This window comes from Coturnix japonica, chromosome 1 (genome assembly GCF_054131305.1).
Source record: "Coturnix japonica strain WE chromosome 1, WE-NBRP24, whole genome shotgun sequence".
NCBI classification, from domain to species: Eukaryota; Metazoa; Chordata; class Aves; order Galliformes; family Phasianidae; genus Coturnix; species Coturnix japonica.
In genome coordinates this window covers 4,840,038-4,865,738 of record NC_140663.1, presented here as the reverse complement: position 1 = coordinate 4,865,738, position 25,701 = coordinate 4,840,038, and the positions used below count along the sequence as shown (strand labels likewise).

General features: G+C 39.6%; 1 protein-coding gene across 17 annotated transcripts in view; it reads right to left on the bottom strand.

The window, feature by feature from the left end:
* Positions 1 to 25,701, bottom strand: part of CELF2 (CUGBP Elav-like family member 2) — a 547,347-nt gene that overhangs the window by 326,605 nt on the left and 195,041 nt on the right. The window lies entirely within an intron of this gene.

Sequence of the window (25,701 nt, the reverse complement as noted above, 5' to 3'; positions counted from 1 at the left end):
GGAAGAAGCAACCAGGCAGAAGGGTTACATTTCCAATATGATCAGCAATTGGAATATACAGATATGACAGAAGGTCTTCAATTTCTGCCCTAAATCTTTTTACATTATTATCAGAGCTCAACCCATGTCCCAATCTAGTTCAGTTTTTAAACTACAAAAAAGATCACTCAGAGACTTTAAGCTCAAGGATTTACCTAATGTTTTTCAGATGATCCTAAAGTTCCATGCAAAATAAGAGTAATAGTCACCAAAAGGCAGCTTATCCTATTTTCCTTTATTTGTCCAGAAATCAGTCAAAACAGGGCAATGACTCCTACTCTCTTAAGAAAAGTGGCAAAAGAGTTATCAGCCAGGGATGCTATTGTAAGTACCAGCTTGCCCACTTTCGATCAATCAGATACTACTGGCAGAGCAATAAAGGAAGAGTGAGATAAGGAGGAAACATCTGTCAAGCAACATCCCAGGCAGGGAAGAAAGAATCACAGAATCACAGAATCACAGAATTACCCAGGTTGGAAGGGACCTCAAGGATCATATAGTTCCAACCCCCCTGCCTAGCAGGGCCATCAAACATACACCTTTACTAGATCAGGTTGCCCAGGGCCCCATCCAACCTGGCCTTGAACACCTCCAAGGACGGGGCATCCACAACCTCACTGGGCAGCCTGTTCCAGGACCTAACCACTCTTCTAGTAAAGAACTTTCCCCTAACATCCAACCTAAATCTTCCCTCCTTCAACTTAAAACCATTTCCCCTAGTCCTGCTATTATCAGCCCTTTCGAAGAGTTTACTCCCCTCCTGGGAGTAAGTTCCCTTCAGGTACTGAAAGGCTGCAATGAGGTCACCCCGCAACCTTCTCTTCTCCAGGCTGAACAAACCCAACTCCCTCAGCCTTTCCTCATAGGGGAGGTGCTCCAGCCCCCTGATCATCTTTGTGGCCCTCCTCTGGACCCTTTCCAAAATCTCTATATCTTTTTTGTACTGAGGGCTCCACACCTGGACACAGTACTCCAGATGGGGCCTCACAAGAGCAGAGTAGAGAGGGACGATCACCTCCCTATCCCTGCTGACCACCCCTCTCCTGATGGAGCCCAGGATCCCATTTGCTTTCCGGGCTGCCAGAGCGCACTGCTGGCTCATGTTAAGTTTGTCATCTATCAGGACCCCTAGGTCTTTTTCAGCCGAGCTGCTCTCAAGGACAACTCCTCCCAGCCTGTACAGGTGCCTGGGGTTCTTCCGGCCCAAGTGCAAAACCTTGCACTTTGCCGTGTTGAACCTCATTAGGTTCACCCGAGCCCAGCTTTCCAGCCTGTCAAGGTCCCTCTGAATGGCATCCGTACCCTCCACCGTATCGACTGCACCACTCAGCTTGGTGTCATCAGCAAACTTGCTGAGGGTGCACTCCATTCCCTCATCGATGTCATTAATAAAGATGTTAAAGAGCACCGGTCCCAAGACAGACCCTTGAGGGACGCCGCTCGTTACCGGCCTCCACCTGGACATAGAGCCATTGACCACCACCCTCTGTCTGCGGCCTTTCAACCAATTGCTTATCCATCTAGTTGTCCACCCATCAAATCCACCTCCCTCCAATTTGGAGATGAGGATGTGATGGGGGACCATGTCAAAGGCCTTGCTCAGGTCCAGGTAAATGACATCGGTCGCCTTCCCTTCATCCACCAACGCCGTCACTCCATCATAGAAGGCCACAAGATTAGTTAAGCATGACCTTCCCCTGGTGAAGCCATGCTGGCTGTCTCGGATCACATGCTCATTCTTTATGTGATCAAGCATGTTGTCCAGGAGGATCTGTTCCATAATCTTCCATAATCTTCCCAAGAAGGAAAGCAGTATAAGAGAAGAACAGGATAACAACAAAAAATTACCAGCAAGTAATTTTCCTAGTGTTGTACTGTCCTTTTCTCCCATGCTATGAATAGAAATTGGTCAGATAGCCCAGGTAACAAGTTTGCTATTCGAGACAACTTCTGACTGAAAGGATTTTTTACTGACACATCATGTCTCAGGAGCAGCACTTTGGCTGGTTTGACAGCTTTCAAGGCAGATTCCCAACACTTGAGCCACTTGAAGGAGTCAGGACACTTCACATTTACAACTCATGCATTAGATAGCAGCAGCCAAAGCTAATGTGCACAAACCGTAGCAGTCTTCCTGCTAAGGAGAAAAAGACTTAGAGGCTTTGGTCACTCGTAGCTGCACTTGAAGCACAAGAATAATTATGCTCTTTACACTAAACTAAACACAGGATGGGTGAAGTTGCACGGAAAATCAACTTTTTTTCTCTTAAGCTTGCTGGAGATAGGCATAGGGTGAGCAGGCAGCTCAATGCAGACATTAGTTATGGCCAGAGTGCTGGGAGTGGAGGTTCAGTTGTCCAGCTACAGAGATTAAAGGTTGAGGGATTAAAGAAAAAAAAAAAGTAAACTACACTGTAATATATATGATGAAGACAAATGTGGCGGAGAGCTACTGAAGCTACCAAGTGATTAGCACTAATATTCTTTGCATTATTAAGCATACCATGCTCAAGTTTGTTTGTGTAAGAGGGCACGTAAGACTAAATTAGCCATAGCATAGAAAAGAAGGTCTCATAAATTCACAGAGCTCTGCTTGCTGCCTGTTTCTGCTGTTGTTCTTGATTTTTTTAGGAGTTGGATTATTATTATTTATTTTTTTTAAATCACCGCTAAACTAAGGATTATATTAAATTCACATCTCTTTCAAGGTATTACTTAAAGCACACTATTCCTGCCTTAAACCAGGAGAAACAACATAACTAAACAAGAAAAACAAACAGAAAACCCAGATTCAAACAAAAAAAAAGCCACACACTGAGAGTTTTTTTAATTATTATTATTTTTTAAACTTTCTTTTAAAAAGAATTTTTCAGTACATGCATAGGCTGGAATCTCTATTTTTGTATCCTTCTCATCATTTATGCATACAAATAGACCAAATGAGAATGACCTGCGGAGGATATTTTTTTTTTCCAGTTCATAAGAAAACACATTCAGGACCTTTGAAAATAGTAGCATACAATAAATTTCATTTTTAAATGGTCCAAAAAACACTGAAGCCAATTAAGTAAATCTAAATGTGAACTGTCAAATCATCCACTATGCAACTCAAAAGAAGAACAAACAAACAAAACCTGCAAGTGTTTCAAGCTAGGGGTGAGTAGGACTTCTTGCTTACTCAGGTCAAAGCCATAATAGCTTATAATGTATCTCAAATCTTTGGAAAGATGGAATACAGACAGGTCCCATCCTTCCTTCCCCCATCAGCTGCACCTTGGAAAGGGACAGTATTTATTTTTCATTAGGAGGAAGAGCATTGCTGTGCGTGGAAGGAATTAATTGCTGTCATTTGATTACCTAAAGGCCGACTACCTGTAGGTACAATCAGCATTCTTTTTTTTCTCGTGGTGTAAACTGGAAAGTAATTGAAAACCTGATGTGTACCCAGGAGTAAAGAAATAAATAAAAAAAGAAGAAAGAAACACTAAGCCCATAACGGGACACCTTACCTTTTCTCATTCTTTCCAGTTAGCGGAGATAAAAGATTTAACATTTTAAAACAAAGGAGAAAGTCACTTACAAATTGTGGCGATTACAAATTTGGCAGTATGTTCCTGAATCTGCCTGAAGGTTCTCATCATTTACTGAGTCCCATTTAACCACAGGAATTTGCAAAAGAAATACTTCAGAACTCAACCCAGATTGTTGCTTACTTGAAGCTTGTGAGGGCTATTTGAAAGCTGATGCCTGTGTCCACTCAATGAGAGGTTCACAAGCTTTGAAAAACTTTTATCAACTTTCTAAAAAGGAAATTACACTAAGCTTGATAAACTGTAAATTACAAAGTGGTTGTTTTGGGGCATCATCCATGAAAACCTTGTAAGCTGACAGTGAATCATGCTCTCTGCAATACTAAGAGCCAGACTGAAAGGCTGGTAAGGAAGAAACCCAGCTCCATTTCCTGCCTCCAGTTGCACAGTCTGTTCTCCACTTAAATCACAAATCAGATTCCAAGGGATGGAAGACCTATCATATGAGGACAGGCTGAGAGAGCTGGGCCTGTTCAGCCTGGGGAAGATAAGGCTCAGGGGAGTTCTGAGAGAGGACCTTCAGTATCTATAAAAAGCAGGGGACGGGCTCTGGGTCTGTTGTGACAGGACAATGGAAATGATTTCAAACTAAAACAGAGAAGATTTAGACTGGACATAAGGAAGAAGTTTTTTACTATAATGGTGTTCATTGCAGAGGGGTTGAACTAGATGACCTCTAAGGGTCCTTTCTAACTCAAATGATTCTAAATTGCTGTTTGTATCATAATTTATGAGAAGGAAAGCCATTTGTGAAGAAAGTTCAGATTTTGTACAAAAACTGAGAAGTATTTACCAATGGATATTATATACTCATTCAAGTAATTCAGCACATACAGAAAAAGCACCTCAGTACTGCCATCCACCTGGACAATGAAGTTGCAGTGCAATGGGGAAACTGAAAATGTTCTCTCATGGAGAGCTATTAGGAAAAAAAACAACGTCTGGATATGCAGATAATATATAAACACAGATAGGAAAAAAATAATAATAGAGAAAAAGCAGATTATTTTATTGTCTCCTGAGTCAGACAGATGGATTAAATCTCTCAGCATCTTCTGTTCTAGTCTTGAGCCTTTCCTGCACCAACAGGGTCAGCTTCCCACTGAAAGCACAACACAAGGTTTTGCAATACAGAAAATCTGACAAGGAAACAGAAAATAAATTATCAGCCTACTGGACAATATTTATTTGTTTTTGTTGCAGATTAGACTGATCAGGCTGAAGCAATCATTTCTGCAGGGCAGTTAAGTCCTGGTGTACCAGCACAGTGTGGACATGGTGGGAAGAGAGTGTTTTGTTTTGAGAGGGATGTGGAGATGCTACAAGAAGGATGAAAAGACCTTGATCACAGGAAGGATAAACAGAAAGTCAGTGTCACTGCATTTACACTTTCCAGTGGAACCTGAGAATTTTTGTTCATAGAAGTAGCTGTTACAGCAACAGCTATTACTGAGGTTTGGGGCACCAAATTACAACAGAGCTATGAGCCAGCTAAAGAGAGCCCAGAGGTCAACAACAAGGGTTGTCCACATTCCAGTTGCTGTGAGATATGCAGGAAGCTGGATCTGCTGCATACAAGAAAAGCCTGCTGGACTGTAATAGAAAGGAACAGCAGCATCAGAAGAAGATAGTGTTTACGTTTGGTGGCTCAGTACATGCAGGAAGGTATCCACAATGCAGACAGACTGCATGAGAAAGGGGAGCAGTCAGTAACCACATGCAACTCAAAGATTTTCATGTTTTATAGGTCATGGTTCAGAAGGAGATTATAAATTACATTATGTAATAACAAGTTTTGCTTAATGAAGGCACAGGCATTTTTCTTAAGGTTCTCAATGGGATTTGCAAAAAGGTCATCACCACCACCACTCCATTCAGAAAATGAACACAGGTGGTGGCTGAATCACTACAAACTTCAAATTGCAAAACACAGATTAAGAGGAACAGAAGGAAGAATGTTAATTTGGGTATGCTACCCAAATGATGACTGAGATCTTAACATGCGTAAAAATTGCAAGTCAACAGAAGATACTGTTTTCTTCTTCATTAGCTTACTTTTACAATCACTAAGGGGATCTGATTACCACTTTGTAATACAGATGAAGGCAGAGTGTCACATCTGTTGAGGTAGTCACCCTGGATAAGACGCTTTTGTTATTGCATGTGCTACAGCAAATGTCTCTATCCTATCTCACCTAGTGAGTTTGCTCACCCTTCCATCCAAGAGCTCTCCTCCATCTAACATTAATTATTTTGCTAGCTATGTTTCCTCAGTTGATTTATCCACAGAAAGCCAGATTCCTTTAACCTAAACTGGAACCAGAACAAAAAATAATTGGGTTCTCCCATTTCAACAGCTGCACATTCCAGTTTTACTGGGGGAGGGGAAGAGGAAAAAAAAGCACTCTGTCATCTGCCAAAGGCAGACACAGATAAGAAGCACCTTCAACACTAGGAAGCATGGGTAAGTCCCTTACACTTTCTGGAAAACAATCTAGTGACGGGTCAGTGAATCAATTTTTACTTCATGAGGTCAATACTGAGCAGTGTAGGATTCGTCTGGGCAATCAGGTAGTTGATTAGATGCAGTGGTGATCACTGATGCTTAAGCTATTTACCTTTGACTGACTGCTTAGGGAGAGAGCTACAAACGCTTTCTTGCTGGAAGGAATCATAGGGTAAACTTTTTTTATTTTTTTTATCTTTAATACCCTTCTGATGCCCTACACTTTGGAATGTAGAATAAAAATATATCTATTTGAAAAGCCGAGCTGAAGTATACAATTCAGACAGATGGAGCAAGGTAATACTTTAATAAACTGATTTGATAAGAAAAAAGAGAAATGAGAACTCTGAGGCACAGGTGATACGGAATACATTCAAGCTTTGCCTCATATGTACCTGTGGAGCAGCAAGAGTGTAGGCATTACAGTTCAACAAACTGCATTATTCCTTGGGTGCAAGTAGTACCGTCAAGCAGGTCTGTTCTGCAACCACATTCAAAAACAGACCACTTGAGGCTGAGGAATCTACACAGTTCATGGGCATTGTTGTAGCATTTAACGTGGGTCCTGACCTTGTTTTCTGGCTTAGGAACGCGAGCCAAAATTGAAGGAGTTGTCAGGGCCCTCAGCACGCTAGTGCTTACGGAAAAGGACCCCTTTGCTTTTGGAAAACTGCTGTTCAGGTAGTTGTACATGGCCAATTTCTGCTGAAGTTGGTTAGGCGCAAATAAATGACAATTTTAGTTCTACATATACAGACTGCAAGCAGTTCAAAATAAACAAATGTGTTGATGGAAGGAAGATGAGAAAACAAAGGCCATCCTGTAATGCAAGGAAACAGAACAATTAAGTTTTATGAGCTCCTCTTCCCCCTGTACCCTTCTATGATTAATGACCGTGCTTTACTTTCCTTAAGGAGTGGGCCCAAGGCTTGTATATCAGTTTTTACAATCTGTTTTTAATGTGGAAAGATAATAACTGTGCAAAATGGAGCAGACTGTATAAAAATTCTCTCTGCAAATGTGATTACACATAAAACCCATAAAAACTGTACAAAGCGATAGATGAACCAAAACTGAACAGCTGTAGTTTTTCATTATTTTGGAACTGAGCAGAAAGAGTGTACGTATAGAGAATGACTTCAGTTTTTTTAATCTTCTGGATTTAATTGAATTATACATCTGCCGGGAATTTAAAATTTCAGAAGGAATATCATATTTCTGCTAAATTGAATTCTATATTGCTGAAATGAAGAACTGTCTGTGAAATATTAGCAATAGGGTTGATATATTTCAATAAATCCCTAGCACTACAGTTCAAAATAATGTGGCACAGTTATATGTATATGTATAAAGTTATTACATCTAAGACCATTGGTAATCTCAAGACATTTTTAGCCCAGAGAACAAATTAAATAAAGTATAATGGTTTTTATGTTTACTGTAGGGATGATTTTAGACAAATAAATTAATTTTACTTAACCACTTTTTGGCTGCTTTGGAACAATTATTTTACTCCTCAAGTCTCTTCTTTAAAACCTCTTTTATTTGCAAAGAGTTCAGACAGCAAACTGTGAAGGGGGGGCTGAAACTGGATGATCATTGTGGCCCTTTTCAACCCAGGCCATTCTATCATAACGATGTGATAAGTGCTCCAGTTCTAATGAGAGTTCAATAATGTCTGAGAGGGGCAAAAACCATAAAATATACTTGAGCTACCTGCAACTGGTTCAGCACAGGTGTGAAAATGGAAGGGTAAACCTTAAAACTACACACAGCTTTGGTGATGGCATTAAATATGGTCACTGACTTTTACTGATAGAATCCACTAAGCTGTTTTCTAGGGTGACACTTAGCTAGAAGACATCTTTAGGGTCCAGCAGGTTGTTTTGTAGTGTGACTCCCAGCAAGAAGCGATCTTTAAGCTGCCAAGTTTTATTTAAGAGAAACACAACACAGAAAAATAGATGATAAAGTTTATAACTGTGGTGGGAGATCAACCACCTACTTCAGGTGACAGAAAATCTCCCACCTCCACCTAAATCAGACTCTACATCTGCTGCCAAAACAGACCCTTGGCTCCTCTTCACCAGAACTACTCACTTGCAACCTACAGAAACCACAAAGATAATGGCTTTCATGCAATCTTGATAAGCCAGGCTTCAGTGGGTTAGTTAAAATACTTGTAACTAATTGCTAAATCTACAAGAGCATTTGGTTTGGGAATTATCTCCTCGTAGGGAGCAATGACTGTGATTGCAGGGGGAACAGTACACAAGGCTCCAGGGAAAGCATCTCCAGAATGGGCATATCTGCATCTTGGGCCAAAGCGCCTTTTCAGGACCTTTCAGTAGTTCATGACACGATTCAATGAGTAGAGCAAGACATACCTCAAGGGATCATAAGATCATATCATTCTGTCAGCCGAGTAAATTAATCTCCTACCACACATACTGCTATCTGCAACCCTCATAATGTATAAAAAACAGTGTTAAAAAACTAAAAAACAATACAAAACAAAAAAACCACAAATCTAGCCAAGCAACCCTCCCCCTGAAACACTACATTATCTGCAGTGCGTCAGTATGGCTGACAAACAGCCCAAATTGCGACACATCTTATTAAATACCTTGGCCAAAGCCCAGTTCTCTTATCAAGAAGTGTATTTAAATAGATGTCACTAAAAGAATTGTGTTTACTTGCTGAAGAAAAGGCAAACATGTTATGTAAAATGCTACCAACAATACTGTTAAGCACCCTGTGTTTCAATCCAAAAGGGTCAAAAAACATACTAAATACTCCCTGAAGACACACATACACCAAAAAGAAGAAATTGCTATTGCAACTGAACATCTTAATTAATAAACATTGATTGTGCTCATTGACTGCTGCAAATTGTATTAAATATTAACAGCAACGTTTTGTATATTTTATATTACTCATGAAAGTTTTATACCTTTGCCCTACAGCAGCCATAGATTTTATGTGAGCTCACAACAAAAGTGACAAACTATTATGCAGCATGGAACACTTCTATAAATACTAGCTGCACACTATTATGCACTGATACAGCGTCTTTACTTATTTCTATCTGTACAGGAGTGTTATTTCAAAAACTAACAGATTATAGGCCTCTGATGCAGCAATAGCAACTCCTGTAGCTTACAGGTCACACAGTAATTGTCACCAAGTAGTGATATGGTCGCCAGCTATGACATTGCTATGATATGAGCACTGGGCTTCACTTTTATCTTGTCTACCGCTACAGATATACTAATATAAATATATGTTTGTATCAGAATTACAGCAAACTGCTTGTGTGATGGCTATACACCTGGGTACATGCTGGAGATATAAACCTTGCAGAAGCAACACAACTTTTAGGAAGAGACCGAATGGCCTTAAATTGTGCCAGGGGAGTTAGATTGGATATTAACAAAAAATTCTTTTCCAAAAGAGTGGAACAACTGATGGAGTCAATGCCCCTGGCGGTTTTAAAGAAACATGCAGATGTGGCGCCAGTGGACATGGCTTAGTGGGCATGATGGGGATGGGTCAGTGGTTGGACTGGATGACCTTAGTGGTCCTTTCCAATCTTACCTTAATAATTCTATGAAAGCACTGTCCTTGGAAGGCAGTCATGAATGAGATATGCTAAGTGGCTATGGATTCACAATATCAAAATATCTTGAATGACTTTCAAAGAGGGCCAATTTTCAAGCAATGATCATAATTTTGGACAGTGGCTGCACAACTCAATTTTCATTAAAAGTCACGCAAAAGTATCTCTGTAAACAGAACAGCTTAATGCATCCACCTCTAGAGAGGAAGATAACAGCTGTTTAGCAGTGTGCAGCCATGCTTTACATAAAGAGTTTACAACAGCAAGAGCAGAAAAATACTACATCTAATCCAAACTGCAAGGGAACTGTGATAGGAAAATCATTATCCATTCAGGAACATTACTAGGAGAGTATAAGTGTGTGTGTGTATGTGTGTGTGTGTGTCAGTGTGGTAGGTACCCAACATCTTACCAAAACAGAGAGGAATTTTACTGAATACATGTGACCAGGCATTAAAGCATTCGCATCTCAGAGACTGACAGGCAAATTGAGTGTTCTTGTTTCTGTTATCTTGGACTTTTTTAATGGCAACAATTGAAAAAGTTGTGCTGTCAACATGATTTTAGCATCTACAGTTCCAAAAGGGGTAGTGTTAATGGAGAAGCAGCGGCATCAAGGTTTTATTAATTATCCTGAAAAAGCAATTTAGAGGACAGGACATCTGCAGAGGATGTTACCTTATTTAAAACTCTCTTCAAAAAAAAGGAAGGTTTCTTTCTTCTCTCTCCTCTCACACAAACCTCCCACCCCTATTTTAGGGATTTTCTCTCTTATCTTTTTATTTCTTTTTCTTTCTTTTTTTTTTTTTTCTTTTAATTTTATTTTAATAAATATAATAAAGAATTCAAAACATACTAACCTGAGGAGAAAATTATATAAATTAAAGTTTTATCTAATGAGTGCAGATCAGAGTCGGAAGCATTTTCTTTTCCTTTTAACAGAAAGCAATATAAGAACTTTGAAAATCAGAGATTAAAGCTTCTGAAAGGCTCAGGTAAGGTACTCAAGGGACATTACTGACTTTGGATCTTGGCTTTAAATAAAACATAAGCTGGTCTTGTTTTAATCACACTCCTTATTACGGTATTAATTCTCCATACAGCAGTATTGTTGTGACATCCTCAGCAGCAATGTGCCAAACCTGTGCCTTTGTGTACTGGGATTGGTTCTGCAGAGCAGCACCTTTAGCACATTTGTAAAAGTGAGTTTGGTACTAAGTGCCCACCTAGTTCCCAGCACAAGTACTGCAGACCATGTGCATCTGATTGTGTGTTTCTGGTGACTAATTTGAGTTTGGATTCTGCTACGCTCGATTTTACAACCTGAATGTTACATTAGGGGGCATTTCAACCCTATTTTCCATCCACATTACTGATATTTGCAATAAGGAGAAACAAGATCCTTACCTTCAAAATTTTGTCAGAGACAGTTACACATTACCTCTACAATTAGGTTACAATATTTAAAAAGAGCACAGGGGTATGAAAAACAAACAAACAAACAAACAACAACAACAACAAAAAGCAGGATTTTTCTCATTATCTACTCCCACCTCCAAAAAACCCCCAACAGCCAACCGAAATTCTACGTTGACTTCTGCTACAATATGTGCAATATGTCTTTTATCTACTTCCACAGAAGTATTGGAAAATATATTAGCCCTTAATGCCTGAGAACTGAAGGGGAACTATTTCATATATGCACATGTAGCAAGCCAGAGGGCATGCTCATTTCTGGCATAGAATCTGACAGGTTCAGTAAACTATGTATCTGTACGCAACACCTCCAGACACAGATAGTGAGCAGCATGGATTCAACCATCTTTACCCCTGGTCTGGAAGTAAATTAAATCTGCATCTTGACCATGTTGCCTGGAAGAGGTTATTCAATTATTTACAGGGCAATAACAGGTAACTGCACTTTACAGCAGTTTGTAGACAGCTATTGTACAGTTTTGTACAAAGAAAATATAGACTGTGGCAGTCAGGATATATTAAAGAGAGGGAAAAAAAGTTCTGCAAACTCAGAAGTCTTTCCAACTACAGTTTCCTCCAGGGCTCCTCTTGTCCCTGTGTTACAACTATCACTGCTGTAGATTCAGCAAAACATCCATCAGCTGACAATGGTTGTTGCTGGAATTTCAATCCATCCCAGAATTTGAAGTTTGCCTGGTTTTATTCTTAAAGCCCATTCTTTTGAGCTTGGTTTACCTTCCTGTTTTCCCTTTCCCAGACACTGATCTCCTTTTAGTTTTTGAATATTTTCTTAAGTGTCAAGAAACATTTATTTATGCATGTAGGTTGCTCCAAAAGTAATGCCTCCTATACATTTCTATGGAAACGAAAACAGATACAAAGAGCACAATAACACACATTGGTAGAGCAAATTCTCAGCTACAACACACTGTTTTTCAAGACAGTCACTATCGTTATCTAGACATTTTCATCTGTGTTGAATCTGCCTCAGTGGAGGTGATCCACTGTTGCTATCACCACTGCTGAAACACACCACTCACCACCTCACTGTGTGCACACCCACCATTTCATCTCCTTAAACAAGCACTGATGAATGTCAATGACTGCCATTTTTTCCCACACAAAGGATTTCAGTGACTCCTTTGCTTCAAACGCACTGTCATGTCAGATGTCATTTTGTCAGACTGCCCCTCTGCTGCCATCTGTCACCTGGCAACATACAGCAACGGAAGTTTGTTGGGAAGATTCAGCCTCTACTGCCATATCACTAACATCAGCCTCTGACATCATGGGCATGCAAAATAAAATAGGTGGCACTGATTTTGGAGCAGCCCTTGTAGTAAAAAAACAAAAAACAAACAAAAAAAAAAACCCTCAAATCCTGACCTGGTCAGGAATTTAAGTGCCTGGAAGAAGCAGGCAGAATTCAGCCAAAGGATGGTCCTTGAATTACTTGGACATGGCTCCTTGGTCAATCTTCTTTTCAATTCTGCATCTTCTTTAAAGCACAGTAGTAAAAACAGTTATTGCTTTGTATTACCCATATTCTCTTACACTTGCTTTTCTCTAAAACGGAATTCATTATCCAAAGAAAGTACTTCAGGACACAGTTTGTAGGAACCATTTCTGATCCAGCTGTGTTACAGTGTCACTTGGTCAGGTGGATGCCTAAATGCTCCCTGCCAAAGCCATCATGCTTCAACAGTGGCCAGCTGGAACCAGGCAAGCAGGGATTTGCAAAGTGCTTTGAGGAATTAACACACTGTTACAGGACACGAGAATTACTCACCTATTAGGGCAAAGGAAACTGAGAATGCCCAAAGCTGCAGAAGGCGCTGCAGGTTCCCGCTGGCTCTCAGCCCAGGATCCAGAACAGGAAACCAAAGTACTCTAAACACGATTAGCACAGCTCTTGCTGACAAGCAGGAACAACTTTTGCTTCATTCCAACAGCAAGTTGCAAGTTTTGGATGTTGCTAATTAGATGTATCCTTTGCTACACACAACCACTAGCTAGTCAACATGATGCTATATCCACCAGTTTGCACATACAGCCAAGGGCTTGCCCTTGCTTGGCTTTCACCAGTTAACTCTAAAATGAGCCATTATGGGCTTTGGCTTTCTTACCTGCAATTTTGCAGCTTTACACTCTTAAAAGTGCTGCTGGCTGCTGTGAGCTGTGGCTCTAGTTCTGATCACAGCAGATTCTTAGCCTTGCACATTGAGTTACCTGCCGTCTCTGCATAGTGTGCTTAATTAAGGGGCATTGTGTGAAAGAAAAAGCTGGAAAAAATAAGCTGAATTTGCCCTAATTGCACATCAAAATAAAAAATTATGCTCATTGAAAGAAATCAATGTAAAAGCCTTTTCTCTGAAGAGTGAACATGGGGCTAAATCTTTGGTCTCATTTATTTCAATCAGGAAGAGAAATGATTGTTAAACAAAGTTCCCAAAGTTCAATTTTTTCACTTCCAGATAATAACATTTTCTCATTGCTAGATGAAGTCGTGCAGAGGGCCTGCGTTTTTCTGTATTCCATTTCTTGGAGGGTTTATTTGCCTTTCAGAGAAAATTAGCACTGGCAAGAAACAACTGGGTTACTGTTTGAGAACAGGTTCTGAGAGTTTCCAGGAGTTCTCTGCTTTTGCTGACCACAAAAGTAGCATCACCTTTTGTGCAGCACCAGTCCTTTGCACAGCTAAATTCTCATAAACTCACCTTGATATATTAGGATGATTTTCAAGTTTTGAAGCAGTATTTCAAGGTCTTTAAATAGTACTTTTTCCCTTCCTTTGGAAAATGTCACATAGCACATGAACTTCCCTCTCCCACCAGTAGAAAAAGCTTTCTGACCAATGTTTGCTTTGACAATTGGTCACTAATTTTAACAGTATCTCAAAATTAACTGCAGTTAAGGACTTGCTTTTCAGCTCCTATCATGACCAATTCATGGTAAGTCTGACAAATTCCAGCTCTTTGAGTTTATAATAACGTTTCTTGGTTAACCTGACTCTTTTTGTAGGAACCCACAAAGAAAGAAGTTCAAACTCTGCAGCTCTGGAAAAGGAAAACAATTTTTTTCCATGACAATAATATACACTCTAGTCCCAGCAGCAGGTAAAGCTAAAAGGTGTGCTGATGACTTCCGTACAAAACACTCAATTTTTCCCTTTTAACTTTCCCTCCTCCCTCAGACTGCAACAATTTTAAGTTAAAGCATATGAAGTCCTTAAAGGACAGTATTTAGAAAAACTACAATTGTGCAATTGCTCATGAGATGAGTCAGTAAAAGCAGGTATCGTCATACTTTTTTCTTCAGTATATGATAAACAAAAATCTTTAAGCAACCCTGAAAATAGAATTTTTTCTTTTTAATCTTATTTAATAAGATATTTTCGCTACTCTGGAAAGGTTCTCTATAGTGAAACATATCTCAATTTAGAGTATTTGGGCATGATATTGGAAATAAGTGCTGAGAACATGGTAACGGATTGAGCATGGAAGATAAAAGGCACTGTGCAGCCACCAGAATTTAACTTACTATCTTTGAAATAAGATTGCTTTATTTGCCTGGATTCACAGGACTTGGTTAAGAGCTGGTGGACTTACAGGTGTTAAACTAGCCACTGATAGGCTATCGTGGCTTCTCTAAATACAGAGAAAATATTTTTCTACTTCACAGCAGGAGCTGCACGCATGAAAAACCTCATGCAAATTGGATTTATTTGACTTTTCTTCTTCAGTGAAGAAGTGGAAAGATGATGATTAAGCAAGCAGTTTCCTCCTGCATTTTCATTCTAAATTGTTTCCACAGGCTCAAGTCTCAAATAACGTGAGCCATTTTTGGCTCCTCTAATGCAGGGATAAGTAGATCTGTGCACCACTCTCCATTCCCTGAAACACTAAACAGACATCAGAGCTGGAGATCATCTGGATGACTTAGATTCCTCCCTAGTTTCTGTCTCATGTAGATAGCAGTGACAATTTTCTAGGATGGACTTGCTACTTGGAGGTTCCAAGACTCATCAAAGAAATCAAAGCAAATGTTTAGGTTGAGCCTAAAGTGTAGAGAAGAAGTGAAAAGACAAGAAGTGTAAAGAAAAAGGGATAGAAAAACACTAGTCTTCCAGTTTGTCTGTGATCTACTGCTACAATTCCAATTTAAAGCAAAATAAAAAAAAGAAGCAGCCTCTGAAACTGCAACACGTTTTAAACTGTTTCCCCTGTGGCTTGATCATAGATGCTCAATGTTATAAATGCAAGCACACAGGACAGCCTTGAAAAACAAAGGCTGAACATCCATGGTAGTAGCGTAAGTATTTCTAACTTCACTTTTCCAATATAACAACATTGATTAAATTAGACCCAAAAGCAGAAAAACATAATTTAATAAGGAATTTAATTTCCTTTCCATAAACATATACAATTCCTTGTTGAATGGAAAGCAAGCTGCAGGTAGAAAGCAGACAAGGATGCTATTAAAGAGTTCAGCGTGATTCTTTTTTAATCCCTTCTTCCCTAATAATAAAGATTTTTTATTTTTTTATTTTTTTTAAAATACATAATGAAAAATCCTGTAGAACATAAACAACACAATATTATGAAATAATGGATTTTTGTACCTGAACTTTGAGCGCTTCAGTTCAGGAAATGAGAGCTATTCTATAACAGCAGAACCCTGACAGTAATCCTCACTTTCATTTTCAAGCTTCATGTATGTCCTCCACTCCATCAGAAGAGGTGTTCACTGCCTGTTTGTGTATTTCCCATGTAGGTATCACAGCACATTCCTACTGTAAAATGCAGTATCTGCTTCAAATTAGCCCTCTGGGAAGAGATGTAACTGCCTGTAACAGGGTGACTAGACTCTTTCTTATACCCAACACACGTTCCTAGAAAACTCTTTCCAGCTACAAAGCTCTCTGTGACTGTGACATGGGAACTATCACTTCTTAATAGGAAGATGCTAGCAACTTCATAACCTCCATGGATTTACTTATTTTAAAGACACCAAACCCTGTACTTGTGCTGGAAGTGCTCCTAAGTGACAAACATGATTAATCTCCAGAGACTCTCACCCTCCACTTTTCAATGATTTCCTTATAATCATTGCAGTTTACTTCAATTAAATTGTCGTATGGACTGAATTTAGCTGCTATTGTGCAGAGCATAGCACAGATGGGTCTATCCAGGTTTCCTGAGTCTAGCTGTTGACAAAGGAATTTATAGAATCAGACACCCAGTTTGTATTTTCTCTATTGTTTTTCCAAAGAACCCTGAAGAAGAAAAAAAAAAAGCAAAATAAATATCTAATTTACAAAACAGTTTGGCAGAATATACAACTGCCAAATCAGCCTTTTTGTATTAAGCTGTCTTCAGGGAATGGATTTTTGTGACTGTGAATTACTGTTTTTAATATAAAAACATAATCATGTTAGTTATTCATACAAAGTAATTTAGCTTGCACGATACACTGTGTTTCAAACCAAGTGCAGTTTCCCTTGTTTCCAAAACCTTTTGCTCCTACCTTCTCAATGGAACAAGAAGAAACTGGGGGTGTGGAGGGGGAGGAAAACCAACAAGAAACACACCTAGATTTTTTTTAAAAAGCACTTATAGAAGTGGGCTTAGTAAAATTTCGCAGAACAGGCTCTAGCTGTGAAGTCAGTACCACCTCAGGAACGTGTCTTCTTTTCTGAAATTGCTAAAGAGCTATATCTTTGTAATACCTAAGTTACCATCAACCTGTTTTACTAATGCTAAATTCTCTAGGTATTAAACAAGTCCTCCGAGACCAGGTGAGATACCTACAACCAGTCTGGGGTGGGATCTCTGATACCTATGGCATCTGAGTCCTCTGCCTTCACCCTGTTTGCTCTATTTATTAAACACTGCATATTTATTAGTAAGAAAATCAACAAAGCTCTGGTTCTTACAATGCAGGAAAAAGCTTCCCATCTTTTTTTAGTTACTACTTTTGATTATTTGTCCCAGGGGAGTCATGAATGCTCGCAACAGTAGAAGGTTTGGGACACAGAATCATAGAATGGCTTGAGTTGGAAGGGACCTTAAAGATCATCTAGTTCCAACCCCCCTGCGAAGCTGCCAACCGCTAGACCAGGCACCAGGTCACGTTGCGCAGGACCCCATCCAACCTGGCCTTGAAGACTGCCAGGGATAGGGCATCTGCAGCTTCTCTAGCCAACCAGACATGTTCTACCTTTGTGCTAACCATTGTGTCAGGCCACATATTAATCCTTACAGAAGAGGCTCTTAACATTCATACCCAAAGCATGGCATCATGCAATTTTCACTCAGCAGAAACATGGAAATCCATTTTTAAAATATATCACATAGTATGCTGCATCTCAATAATTTCAGCAAATAGGAATTATCCTTCTTGAGCAGAGCATTTTGGAGACATTATTATCAACAGCTTTCTTTTACTTGCCTGCTATGCATAGAGTGAAATAGTAAAATCAAACAATCGCATTGGCATAGACTGCAAATCTCAGCAGCCAAATGAAGTTTTTCATGAACAGTTTGTTTCCCTTATACACCTCCACAAAGCTGCAGTACATTATCTGCCTATAGCACAGATTTTGGACACTTGGGTGCTTTTACTATTGTAGGTGGATTTGTGTTTCTTTGGTTTTTAAACATAAGAGTTTAGAGCAATTGCAGCAAAGAAGAGAGAAAACCTCAGACTTTGGAAGACCTATGTCAGACCTGTGGAAAGGCTGGTAGTTTCTATAGAATAAATGAAGTTCAAAACAAATATTTGAACCAGATGCTTTCTTTTGATTGAAGAAGTTTGATTTAATTTTTGTTCATGTTTTAGATAGGTAATGCAAAGTCAACATTTCTTTTCTTTCAGTTGCATCCAAGGCTAGAAATAAAAGAATTGAATCCACATTAGGAAAAGAATCTCCCCCAAGAGGCACAGACTCCTGTCAAGAGATGTCATCTTGTACCTTGATTTTGTCATGCTTGAATCCAATTTACTCAGCTTTTACTTTGCAAAAAAGTAGATGAATCCCTTCTAATTTAATTTTCCCTGGCCTTCCACACAGGCAATGGGCAGACTGAAGCACTTGGTAGGGGACAGGTAGGGTTCTCTCTCCATGTCTAACATAGGGTGGTAAGAAGCATCTGACAATGAGCTTTTCATTTACCCAGACTTAAATTCTTTCCCAAGTAGTAGAGACTATTCAGTGCTTTTGGTTGCCACTGACAATAGACAAAGTGACATGCTAGCCACATGACTAAGCAAATGTGATGTGAATAACTTCTCAATTGTTCATCGAATAACTGCTTGATACAGCAGTTATAGTTGGAATTTTGCTCTGTGCCCTTTGCCTGCAGTTTAGTCACCATACCATTTGATCTGAACTTTCTCTCTGAGCTTTTATGCTCCAAGATTTCTGGACTTTTACCCATAATCACTTACAACATCATGGAAGTCAGAAAGAATTGTGTTCAGTGAAGGGAGAGTAACTTCAGAAAGAGGATAGGCAAGTCCAGCACAATGCAAACCTATTGTGCCCTCTCTTCACTTCCTTCTTCCATATCACACACAAAGCTTTGTCCCAGGCACTGGAAAAAAACACAGACATCTGCCTACACTTCAGTCGTGGCAGAAGCCAGCAAAAATAGCCTGAATATCTACAGAGAAGACCTGACTTTATTTTCAAGTTGAATTTGAGCTGGGGAAACACTGACAGCTCAATGGCTGGAAGTTACTAATGGAGTCCTCCATAGGTACATCACAGGCAGAGTAATGAGAAAGCGGAGAAATGTTGACAGTTCAGAAGCAGCTAAAACCTGTCTTTGGGAGCAACCCTCTTCTGCAGTACACAGGCTTGATTTGTGATTATCTGCCCCCAGGACTGAGACAGAACAGATTTCAAAAAGTGTGTTACTTCCAGCCTGGGCTCTCATCATCCAGCCTCTGAGAAGTTGTCTCAGATCCATCAGTTTGTGAAAGAGGGCAAAACCACTCCAGCCAATGTGCTATGAGCAGAGCAGGATGATTAACTTTAAAAACCTTTTTGCTGTCACTCTCCCCAGACACTAAAATACAACTATACACTACTTTTCAAATGGTACTGTTGGAGACCGTCAGTATCAGGCTGGACCAGGCTCTGGGCAACCTGATCTATCTGTATATGTCCCTGTTCACTGCAGGGGAGGAGGACTGGATAGCCTTTAAGGGTCCCTTCCAACTCCAACGATTCTGTGATTCTATGATTTCACTGGACTGTTAATGATTTCAAAGCAGACTCCCACTGATCAACCCCTGTTTTCATTCATCTCTGATAACTTCCAACATTTAGCACTTGTACTGCTTCCTCACCTGCTGGGAAGGCAAATACAAGCAGCAGTACCTGCTGCTGTTAACTTTATGCGGTGCTTTATGAAGTTTCTCTTTGACCGTGTCTTCAGTGGAGCCTTCTAAGCAGTCTGGAATGTCGCAGTCCCATTCAATTAGTTTCAGGGTCTGTTCTACCAGGATGATTTCCTAGCAGCAGCCAATAAAACAGGGAATGTCTCGTTCTCTGCAGATTTTGACACTGACAGCTGGAATCGAGTCACCTATGGCTGGCTGGCTTCCAAACTGCTCTGAAATACAAGTGGGATGAACAACAGTACAGTCCCATGCCGAGAAGAGGGCAAAGCAAGAAAGGCGCTGAGCTAATGCAGCAGTGCCATTGCAGTTTCGGGGTCAAAATATAAATATTTACTGAAAAACATAAATGTTCCTTCCTACCAGGGGAGCCAGATCTCACAAGTGCAGGGGTGCCAATGGGCTCATACAGGCAGTTAGTACAATGCCACAGGAGGTGCCATTGTGGCTGTGGGAAGTCCATCCAATGTGACAGGTACGTCACTTCTGTGTCTCATGCCTCTTTACACCTGATCACACTTGTTGACACACGTGCCAAAATGAAGCATTTGTATGGGTGAGGTAAGAAAGAGGCTGCCAAGTTGACATGCTGCATTGCAGCAGGGGCTCGAGAAGTCTTTCACCCTGCATGTCCCAAGGATAAATAAAAAATATGTATGTGTGCAGTGCAATGGCTGACATGTACTGTACTCACATGCCTGACTGAGAACTGTACTCAGCATCAAGGGTAGAGGTCACTTGGCACTGAAAAGCAAACGAAGAGACAGAAGCCCCCAGCTTTTACAAAGCCCATTTGCTTTCATGCCGTTGTCAGAAGAGATGAAACCAAAAATGGAGAGCATCATTTCCCTCAGGACTTCCTTGCTGTGTATTGCCTGCAGTAGGTGACAGACAACTCAGCTACAGCTGGTAATTTGATTTCAGAGGCTGTCCTGTTCGTTCCCCCCATACTGCTTACAAACATTCCTTATTTTGAGGACAGTGTCTTCCCAAACACTTTGTTCTTATGTTTTTATTAACACTGAACAGCACAGTTGTGGTGCCTTTTGGACAGAGGCCACAGCAAGCTTTCAGAGCCATGTCTGTCTGCCGAGATTTCCCCAAAACATATAATCTTACTTTTGATTCTTTTTCTGAGCCCAAGCAATACACGACCCTTTCTAAATGGACAAACCAACTGCAGGGGCTGGGATTAACCAGCATATTTAGCTAGGTTCTTTTCTGGGTGGTAAATTTCTTGATTTCCCCGCATATTAAGTTTCTCCATAAAAACCGAAACAAAAGGCAAAATTCCAAAGATTAACAATCTGTGGGCCTAGGATACTCAAAGTCACAGCTGCCAAAAATTTGAAACAAAACAGTAAGTCATTTACTACATTTTCCTCCTCAGTTTGGCATGACGCATTTTTGCTGTGCCACCCAAACAACTGGGAATGTAAAACTAAATTAAAGCAACTCTTCTTCCTTCCTCCCCCTGGATAATCATGTTCTTGGAAAATGTGTTTTTAAATATTACAAGTCCTCACCTAGGAGTTTGAATTTATTTATTTATTTAATTATTTAATACTTTAGTGAAAGCATAACAAAAAATAAAACCAAATCCAAGACATTTCAGTGCACTAAGCAGGGCACAGACAAAACTCATACATCCATACAACAGAACGCATTATTATTTAAAATCGTGTTTTCTTGACTTTGCTCAATGAGTAAAAAAAGTTTTGGAACTAGAAATCCCACTTGATCTAAAGAGTCTGTTGAACAGTGTTGGATATTTTTCACTCTATGGGGTGATGGGAGACTGGGGCTGAGCTATAAAACTCCACGTTGGAGAATTTATAAAAGAAAGTTGGAATAATTTTGAAATGCCAACATCTACAGGTCTAAAATGGGAAATCAGATCAATGAAACTAGCAGGAAAGTGTCTGTCTTTTGCAGTTTACATAGAAAGGAAGCAAAAAGCTGTAAGAAGGGCAACAGCCAAAATGAGAAGGGGAAGACAACTGCTATATGCAACATATCAGGCATTGACTGCACCATATGTAGATAAAGGTACCTGAGTTTTAAAACATTGCTATTATCGGATAATATATTGTTAAGATTGCTGTCTCATGGAAAAGAGAGGTGAAAAACATGATAAAACCAGTGACCATTAAAAAAATAATAATAATCCAGTTTGATGTTTAGAGCCCAGGCTGAACATGCTTAGTTGCCATTTAAAACAGGAACCTAGCATTCCCTTATAGACTCAAATTTCTTGCAGTATCCCATAAAGAAGTTTGAGTCATGCTATTTCCTAGCTTCACTTTTAAAAGAACTTCAAGTACCCATAGTTTGCAGAAGCTGTAACGTCACTGAAGTTTGAGTGCAGATATGAGGAAGGTGTTCCTTCAGAGCAGCTCATCATGAAGTTTAGAAGGAAGAGATTTAACTTGATCATCATTTAATAGGCAACTCCTTTACATCCTAAAGCATAAATAGTGTAGGAAAGGCTGAAGCTGGGAATCACTTCTATTAATATAAAAGTGCAAAATTTGAAAGCAAAACTGTGTTTATAAGGAAGCTCCTTCCAGCAAAATTCAGAACTGTATACAAAAGAAAACCCATCCAACCAATTGATCAAAAAATAAAATTAAAAAAAAAAAAAAAAAGCCCACCAAAAACATCCAACTTTGAACTTTCCCAATTTTTCCTTCTGCATTGCAGATATTAAATACCCTCATCTACAGGCATCTGGTTTAAAAACCCGAGCGCGCATACACAATACATAGCAGGATACTTCTGTGTTCAGATATCTGATATATCTACTTCAATTACCCCAAATCCAAGGTCTGGCTGGTACAGCAGGAGTGAGTATGCTGCAGAGTGCCAGCATGTCCAAAAAGCTCTGAATATTTACTTTAAAACAATCATAATTGGCTATAAGTTTCATCTTTATATATATAAAAGAAAGAGAAATAAAAACACAGCTTGGTATTACTTTAATTTTGATTTAACAACACGCAGATCATTCTGATTTCACTTCAGCAGTGCAGAACTTGTCATCAGATCTCTTTGTAATCTTACTTCAATAAAATATGCTTGACATCAAGATCCATATACATTGCTTTCAGTACTGCCTATAAACACGTCTCTCTGCTTTGCTTTAAATGGAACCGCAGGGTACAAAGCAATACAACACAAAAATAATTGTGCCATTTTACGGTTCCGAACGCCGTGCAACTGTAAAAGCACAGCTCAACAAATTGGAATGATAAAAACATCTTTATTACATACAATTTTAAGATATATATATATATTTAAATTCATGTCCTTGTGATGAAAGAGCTAATGAAGAGATGAAAGGAAAACAGAGGTTATTTTCAGAGAATTAAAATGCTCAGCACGGCCCACAGACAGCAATAATATAAAAATGTACGTCTAGGGACTTAGTAAATTCACCTAAACAGGCTGGCATCTGCATGAATGGAAACACAATTGCTTTTAATATCAAGCCATCAGCCCATTGTGTTTCATAACGACAAAGGAAAATTCAAACAAAACAAGAGAGTTGCTTTGTAATTGCAAAGGAAACATGGGAAAATGCTGCCTCCATTTTAGATCGCGTAAAATTGCCAGAGTTGGCATCACAGAGGAGACTTTACCAAACCAAAGTGCAAATATTAATTAAAAAATGAATTATCATTGAAAACACACAAAACAAACCTACAACCTTAGACAGACCTTTGAACTACATGTCAGTAAGAGACATTTGTTCTATGCACCGCCTGTGGTCAGGAGCTTACAGATACTAATCCTTTGTGCCCAAACACCTTTTTTCACTCATTACATTACTAGAGGTAAAAACCAAAGCCTGCTACTCCAGAGGCCAGGGCCCTGGAGGAGAGGGCTTAGCTGGAAAGCAGCAGCTCGAAGAGGAAGGATAACACTGTGTTTATTGCAGTGGGCTTTTCTCTATGAGACCTGGATTACCATTTTCATTTTTGACAGAGGATTTCCATGTCACCTTGGGCAAGGCACCTAATTATACCCATTCATATAACAGCAACAACTACTGCCTTTATCTTTTGCCTCCTCCAGCCATACACTTACACATAAAGAGTGCTTTAGAAGGTGCATGAATGCTGCCAAGCACAACAAATCCTGCTGTTCACCTTCTAAGCCCCTACATCAAGTTGCTATGGTCAGCAATTCCAATCTGCGTGTGTGCTCCTGCCAGTGGTAGAGAATTACTGATTCATGTGTTAGATAGATTTCTTCCTTACTTCCTCTTTTTTTTGCTCCATAGTACTGCTTGATCCTGAACTCACCTCAATGCTCTCCTGGTGCCATGACACTCCATTCAGGTGGGTCGTTTTCCCTCACCTGCATCAGAGTGTGAGCATCTTGCATACCTTTCACAGTGGAATCAATGATATAACTAAAACTTATTTGGAAAAAAGAAAGAAAAAGAAAAAGAATCAGAAACCACAAAAACATCTTTAGTTTGATGCATGATGGTGTTCTGCCCCTCCTTGCCTTGGACTAGACTTTTCTTAGACACAGTCAAACGCCACATTCACTCCATCTTACCTTTCCACAGCCCACTCAAGTCTAAAAGATATAATTACATGCAATTTGTCTGCGATTTTTCAGATGGGTGAGTCCCTCACTATGCAATCATATACTTCGAAGCACAACTGAGCTGCATTTGCATCCAGCATCCCTCCAGAGTTCTCGTGAGTCAGTGGAATGACACTGCATCCTCCAAGATCCTGTCCCATTAATCAATAATTTGTAGCCAGTTACACAGAAGATCCCAGTTTTCCTTGTCCCACGTGGGGACAAAATTGTTCAAGAAAAAATGATCAAATGTAGATGTGATAAAAGAAGTGACTGCCTCTTTCACCACAATCCTCTGTACTGTTTAAATTGAAATAACTCAGATTTTCCATCTTACTATTTTTTTTTTTTCTTTTTTTTCCAAGAGAAAGCAGCAAGAGAATCATTGTTTTGGCCTCAAGGCATTCATCAAGCCCTCTCATTTCTTTCTGGAGTTCAGCAGAGTAGCCACTTTATCTGGTGTGTGATTGGATAGATTTTTTTTCCCCAGGAAGATACTTCATTTTAGTGTATATGGAAGGTATATTGCACATAGAAACCAGGGAATAGAGTAGCAAGGCACTAAATCTATCTGCTAAAGAACATTTATTCAAAGACCACCACAAGGCTCAATCTAATTGACAATTTCTGCTTGGGGCTCATGATTAAAATACGATGGCAGCTGCAGGTAAGAACAGGAAAGAACTTGCACTGCCATTGGCAGGAGCGTTCACAATGGTTGTCATGACCAGCAGTTATCACCAATTTGCTTTTAGTACCTAGTATTAATCGAGGCATGATGAAAAAAGATTTCAACTCAACAGCAGGGCATACCCCGGGGCAATAAGGGGTTAGGAAGAGAGTGCATGCGGTGTTTGTTACGAGTATCCTCTGGAATGTATGATTGCTAGCCTAAATATGCGCATGAGAAAGGGTTGTTTTTTCTACAACACTTGAGGCACATTAACCCATACATTGTCTCTGTTAATGTTTTCCATGACCTCAGCAACTCAACGAGATTCAGTAGTTTTTCTTCTCTTATAACTTTCTCTGTACAAAGGAGAAACAGTAGGCAGAAAAGTTGAGAATTTCTGCAACTCCATCAATTAACCATTACAGATCAGCGTGCATGTATATCCTATAGACACTTCACACTTAGTCTGACTCACAGTGAAGTGGTTTGTAAGCCAAGGAGTTAACAAAGATTTATTTCCAGCCAGTAGTGAATGGAATTATACTGAAAACTTCAAACACTTCACTCATGCACCAATTTTATGCACTAATAGAATAAAAGATCCTTTTGTGCAGTGGAGTATCTCTCAGGTATATATGTCTGAATGGTCGTGGTATAGGTGCTGATTGTCCTCCAGTTTAACAATACATCTACCTGCACATCACAAAGGTCAGACTCCTACAGATAAGCAGCTACAGCACAGATGTTCAATATACATCCTATCCATTAGTTCTTCACGACTTGACTGTAGCTT